The sequence below is a fragment of the Marmota flaviventris genome, chromosome 18 (genome assembly GCF_047511675.1).
Source record: "Marmota flaviventris isolate mMarFla1 chromosome 18, mMarFla1.hap1, whole genome shotgun sequence".
In the NCBI taxonomy this organism is placed as follows: Eukaryota; Metazoa; Chordata; class Mammalia; order Rodentia; family Sciuridae; genus Marmota; species Marmota flaviventris.
The window spans coordinates 53,111,603-53,117,292 of record NC_092515.1 but is presented as its reverse complement, the minus strand read 5'-3'; the positions used below and the strand labels follow the sequence as shown (position 1 = coordinate 53,117,292).

General features: G+C 34.1%; 1 pseudogene; it reads right to left on the bottom strand.

Moving 5' to 3' along the window:
• Window positions 1-676: 676 nt before the first annotated feature.
• Window positions 677-1,378, bottom strand: LOC114090979 (large ribosomal subunit protein uL30-like; annotated as a pseudogene).
• Between the last annotated feature and the right edge of the window lie 4,312 nt (window positions 1,379-5,690).

The following is a 5,690-nucleotide window of genomic DNA, read 5'->3' as shown; positions in this document are numbered from 1 at the left end:
ACCCTAAAGAAATGAATGTGCATGAACTGCCTGGCAAAGAATTTTAAATTGTTGTTTCAGGGAAGCCAAAAAAACCTCAAGAAAAAAGCAGGGAAACTATCCAATGAAATACAGAAAACAATAAATGATCAGAATGAGAAATTTAACAGATAGTGATTTTTAAAATAAAACAAAGTCTGGAACTGAAAAGTATAATGAACAAAATGAAAAATGCAATAGAAAGTATCTATAGCAGAATTGATGAAGCAGAAGGATCTCTGAATTTAATTACAGGTTATTTAAAGGTATGCAATCAGAGAAAGACACAAAAATGAAAAGGAATGAAGAAAGTTCACAGGACTTGTGGGACAACACCCCCAAAGCAATTTTTTAAATCATCTCATTTTAAAAAGAAGAGACAGAGTACACAAAACTTAAATAAGGAATAACAGAAAACATTTCAAATTTGGATAAAAGATGTGTCCAGGTACAAGAAGGTCCAAGTTCTCAGATCAAATTAAACCCAAACAAGATTACATCAAGACATACTACAATCAAATTCTAAAAGGATCCAAAAAGTAACAAAAGAAATTAAGCAAATAGCATGATGGAGTTTTGGGGGGTTTTTTGTTTTGTTTTTTAAGAGCAGGTACTATATATTAACTGACCAGCTTACAAAAATACCATGGAATTTACCTTAGCTCATTCTTCTATAAGGTCTGTTGGTCTAGTCTTCCCTATTGACAGCATCTTCACCTTCTACAAAATGGATAATCTTTTCCTTCATCTCATGGAGAAGATAATTTGAAGGGCCACAGGAAGTTATTGACTTCTTTGAAGTGTTTTCCAACATTGTAGATCTCATGAATCAGATCCTCCATGCAGACGATGCTATGTTTACCAAGAGATCAAGCAATCAAAGTGTTATATATCAAGGCGATTTGTTTTTTATTGATTTTTGTCATATCCACATTTGTTGATTGGTTAATTCACTACCTTCAGTGTTTGGGGGGGGGGGGGCATGCAATACATGGTTTACATGGTTCCACAATCGTTGGCATGTTAATTGGAAATTTGAGTTTAACAAAAGTTCCGATGAAGATCTGGTGAAGGGAAAGAAGCCGTAAATAATTACAGACCTCTGGGCTCACACCACTGATACCGCGCTGATCCTGATGACAGATGCCAATTTGGGTTTTGTAAGCACATGGAAGTTGCCAGTTTTTCTTGCCATCCTAGCCATGCAAATCTCAGTTCTATACATCTGTCTATATTTCTTGTGCTAGCGCTTGATTTTTTCATAGATAAACTCAATCCTTCCCTTCAGAAGCATCTTTTGGGCAAACTTCATTCTCAGGCACTTTCCCTTTGTGTCCGTGAAATTCCTTCACTTTCTCATAAGGCTTCCTAGCACAGAAAGAAAAAAAAGAAGAAGGTTCTTTCTTTCTTTTCAATATTCTTCATGGTTCCAGTTAGAAAAGAGCTATAATGGAGTTTTAATACGACAAGCAGAAAATTTCTTGGCAGAAGAGAAATATTTTTGAGATAAGTAAGAGTCTTTCACTTTCACTGCCTGAAAGTGAAAGAACAGAAAAAGACATCCTATGAAAATGGAAACCAAAAGAGCAGAAATGATTATTCTTGCATCATAAAAAATAAAGTTTAAGTTAAAAATTATAGAAACAGACAAAGATGATCAGTACATAATGATAAAAGGGTCAATTCATCAAGTGGATCTAATTATGGTATATACAGAAGCACCCAATATTAGAGCACCTAAGTATATATAAAATGAACTTTAATAAATTTGAAGGAAAAAATAGATGAAAATACAAAATAGTAGAGGACTTCAATACCCCTCTTTCAGCAATGGACATAAAATAAAAAAAGAATCATCATCTTAAACTTGTTTTTGACCCAATGGTCCTAATGGACACATATCCAACTTTTCACCCAATAGTAGCAGAACACAAATTCTTCTCAAATGCTCATGGAATATTCTCCAGAATTGATCACAAGATAGATCCCAAAATAAGCATTAGAAAATCTAAGACTGAAATCGTAGTAAGTGCCTGTTCTGATCACAATGATATAAAACTAGAAACTAATTGGTGGCAGAATATCAGAACATTCTCAAATATGTGGAATTCGAACAAGGTGCTTCTAAACAAATAAGAGGTCAAAGAAGAATTCTAAAGGGAATTTTTTTTGTTTGATTATATGTATTTATTGGAACATTTTATAAAAATGAATACTACAAAGCTAGAGAGGTTGATTTACAGAATGAAATTGTCAAATTTGCATTCAAGAATTCCAAGAATACTAGGCAGTCTTTTAAATTGTTAAAAAAAAAAAAAGGCATATCTGATGATTGACATCAATATGGGCCACAAGGCTCCCCAAAAGCATCAGAGCCCAGAAAAGAGTCAACAGGGATCAGAGTGATAACCACATCTGGGGATTATCATGGAATCATCTTCTTCTTACAGACTCAGAATTATAACTCATGCCACTGAATTTTCAATCACTAAGCACACTAAAGTCTTCAAGTACCAAGTTCAGAAACACTGTCGTAGGACCACATGTGCCTGTCTTGATAGTTCCCTAAAGGGAAATTTTAAAATATCTGAGACACAAGAGAAAGAGAGAAACACAACAAGCCAAAATTGATGATATAACAGGAAAATAAGTTCTAAGAGGGAAGTATGTAATGAGAAATGCCTACATTAAGAAAAGAGAAATATCTCAAACTAACATTACCCAAAAAACTAGAAAAAGAACTAATACCAAAGTTAGTAGAAGGGGTTAATATCCAAAACGTACAAGGAATCAAACTATTCAATAGCAAGAAAACCAGATTCAAAAATGGACAAAGGATCTGAACAGACATTTCTCAAAAAGACAAATTATTAACATGTATATTAAGAAATTTTCAGCTTCTTTAATCATAAGGGAAATGCAAATCAAAACCACAATGAGATATAAATTCACACCTGATTATGGCTGTTATCAAAAAGATGGAAGAGAACAAGTGTTGGTAAAGATGTGGATAAAAGGAAACCCTTATGTGCTACTGGTCGGAGGGTGAATTAGTACAGTCATCACAGGAAACAGTGTGGAGGCTTCTCAAAAAATTTTAAATAGGGATATAGAGGTTAATGAAGTTATATAGGTACATAGGAGGAATCAATTCTGGTGATCGACTGCATGGGGTGACTACAGTTAATAATAATATTGTGTTGAATATTTCAAAATAGGTGGGAGAGAGGATCTTGAACATTCTCACCACAAAGAAACAAAAAATATACAAATATATGCCTCATGTCCTAATTCTATTCCATTATATGGATGTGGGATAATAATTAGATATTGAATCAGACTTCCATAAGTGAAACGTTCATTATTAACAGAGGCATAATCCTATATTGAGAAACAATGCCAATGAAAGAAATTGCCAAGATAAGATTACTGATCCAAAACAATATATGATTTTTGCAAACACAGCCATTAGAGGCACTCCATTTTACTCAGGAATGTTAATAAACATCATCAGTCTTTTATCAATAGAATTATCAATTTAGGCATACATTAGAGAATTTGCTAGAAGTTCCTCTTCCCCCTGGACATTAACCAGGCAAAGTCTGACTATTCTGTTTCTAGTTTATGCTGAAAATATAAATTAGGTCTGATTGAATAACACTAAATTGGAAAGCATAGTTTATAGCTTTCAAAATCATATTTAGCCTTCTTAATGTGTCCCTAGAGCAAATTTCCTTCAGGGCATATTAAATTTATATGACATTATATAATGGCTTGTGAATTGAAAGCAACACATTAATAATGGAGAAAAAACTAGACATAATATTGAAATCAAGTTACATGAGATCTGTTTCTCTTATTTTTAGTTTCATTTTTCATTGATTCACAGGATACTGAAATTAGTTTAGTGCTTACAGACCAACTGCCTATGTTTATTTGAAAACCTGTTCTTCAAAATGGAAACTCTTATTGGAGTTTGTTTCTCCGTCTTTTTAGTTTTTCCTTCATGCCAACCCAATGCCTAATAACTACAATTCATCCAAAGATTGACAAGCAAAGCCCATTCATGTGTTTCTGCGTGAACACCAAACATTAGATTCAGAATCGTAATTATTTATATGCTTTTCCACTTCAACCATCCTGACCATGTGCAATGAGGTGTGGGGAATGTCACTGTGCGTGACACCTGCGGTCACTAGGAATGTCATCTTTCTAAACTTTGGTGTAGGGTTGGGGGGTGACAATGGGAAAAGGGATCCAGGAACTAGCGGAAGGGTGAAGGAAGCAGACAAAGAAAAACTCCAGGACCCCAATCTGAAACTCCAAAATTCCCCTTCAGGCATATGTTGGGTTGCAGATGAGGGTTCATTAGGAAATGAAAGGCTCTAGAGATGTAAAAATTTGCAAAACATGGTTTTAAGAAGCAAAAGATAAAATGAGAAGAAATTCACTTTTACCCTATTTGTCCTATTTTTTTTTTTTTAAATGGTGCTGAGAATCAAACCCAGTGCCTCACACATGGGAGGCAAGCGCTCTGCCACGGAGCTACAACCCCAGGCCCATGAGAGAACTTTTTAAAATGCAGGCAATTCTTTTTGTTTCATTTTTACAGTGAAGAGGAAATTACTATCTAATTTTGCTATGAGAAAATTGTGCCTCAAATACATTAATTAGTTTGGCCAAAATCACATGGATTATAATAAAATCAGTTATTTGGTGAACAAGCCAGTTTTCACACTGATCAATTCTGTTTTACAGCTTTTCTATACATGACCCTGTTTTAACTATAATTTAATATATTTTTCTAATTTTTTTTCCACTGAATCACTCCAAATCAGTCATCACTTTGGAAGAAAATCCCATCTACTTTTAAAATTCTGTGTTTTAATCAAGTGTTTACTGTACATGAAAGAACTAGAATTTAAATTTTGAAAGCATAAGCTAAATAACTCCTAATAGTTTAACAGCATGGTTTTACTGAAATAGCAAGTCAAATTTTTGTTACTATGTCTTATGTATTTTATGTATTTGAAAAAAAAACACATCTCAGTGGAAATTATGTACTGCATGATTATTGCATTTTTCAAGAGTATTCTACCTGTTAGAGTCATCTTTTCATTCTTGAATGTTTGCATTCAAAGGTATAATAAAATGCTCAGGAGTTTGGGGCTGTGTTTACCCATTCTCCTGTAAAAGGATAATGCTCGTGGTGAAGAGCAGCGTTAATGAAAGGTATGAGCCTACCTTTTTTTTTTTTAATAATATCTTTATTTTTATGTGATGCCGGGGATTGAACCCAGTGCCTCACATGTGCAAGACAAACACTCTACCACTAAGCTACAGCCCCCAGCTCTAGCCTATCATTTATAATAGTACTTTTTACCTCTATTTTGAACAGAGGCAATAGTGAAAAGGCATGTTTAGAGAGAGAACCATCCTATCATGTGCCAAACAGTGCTCAACCAGATGCCAAACCTTCTCAACTTGATAGCAACATATCCAACCAACTTCTTTATTCTCCTAAATACTAAAAGGCTTCATTTAAAATTGAGCTACACATCCTCAAGTATGCTTCCACCTTCATCATTTTAGCGTTAATAAATTTTAACCAGGCAATGTGATGCTGTAACTAGAAGCTTGGAACTTTGAGTTGCATGCACCACGCACCAGGA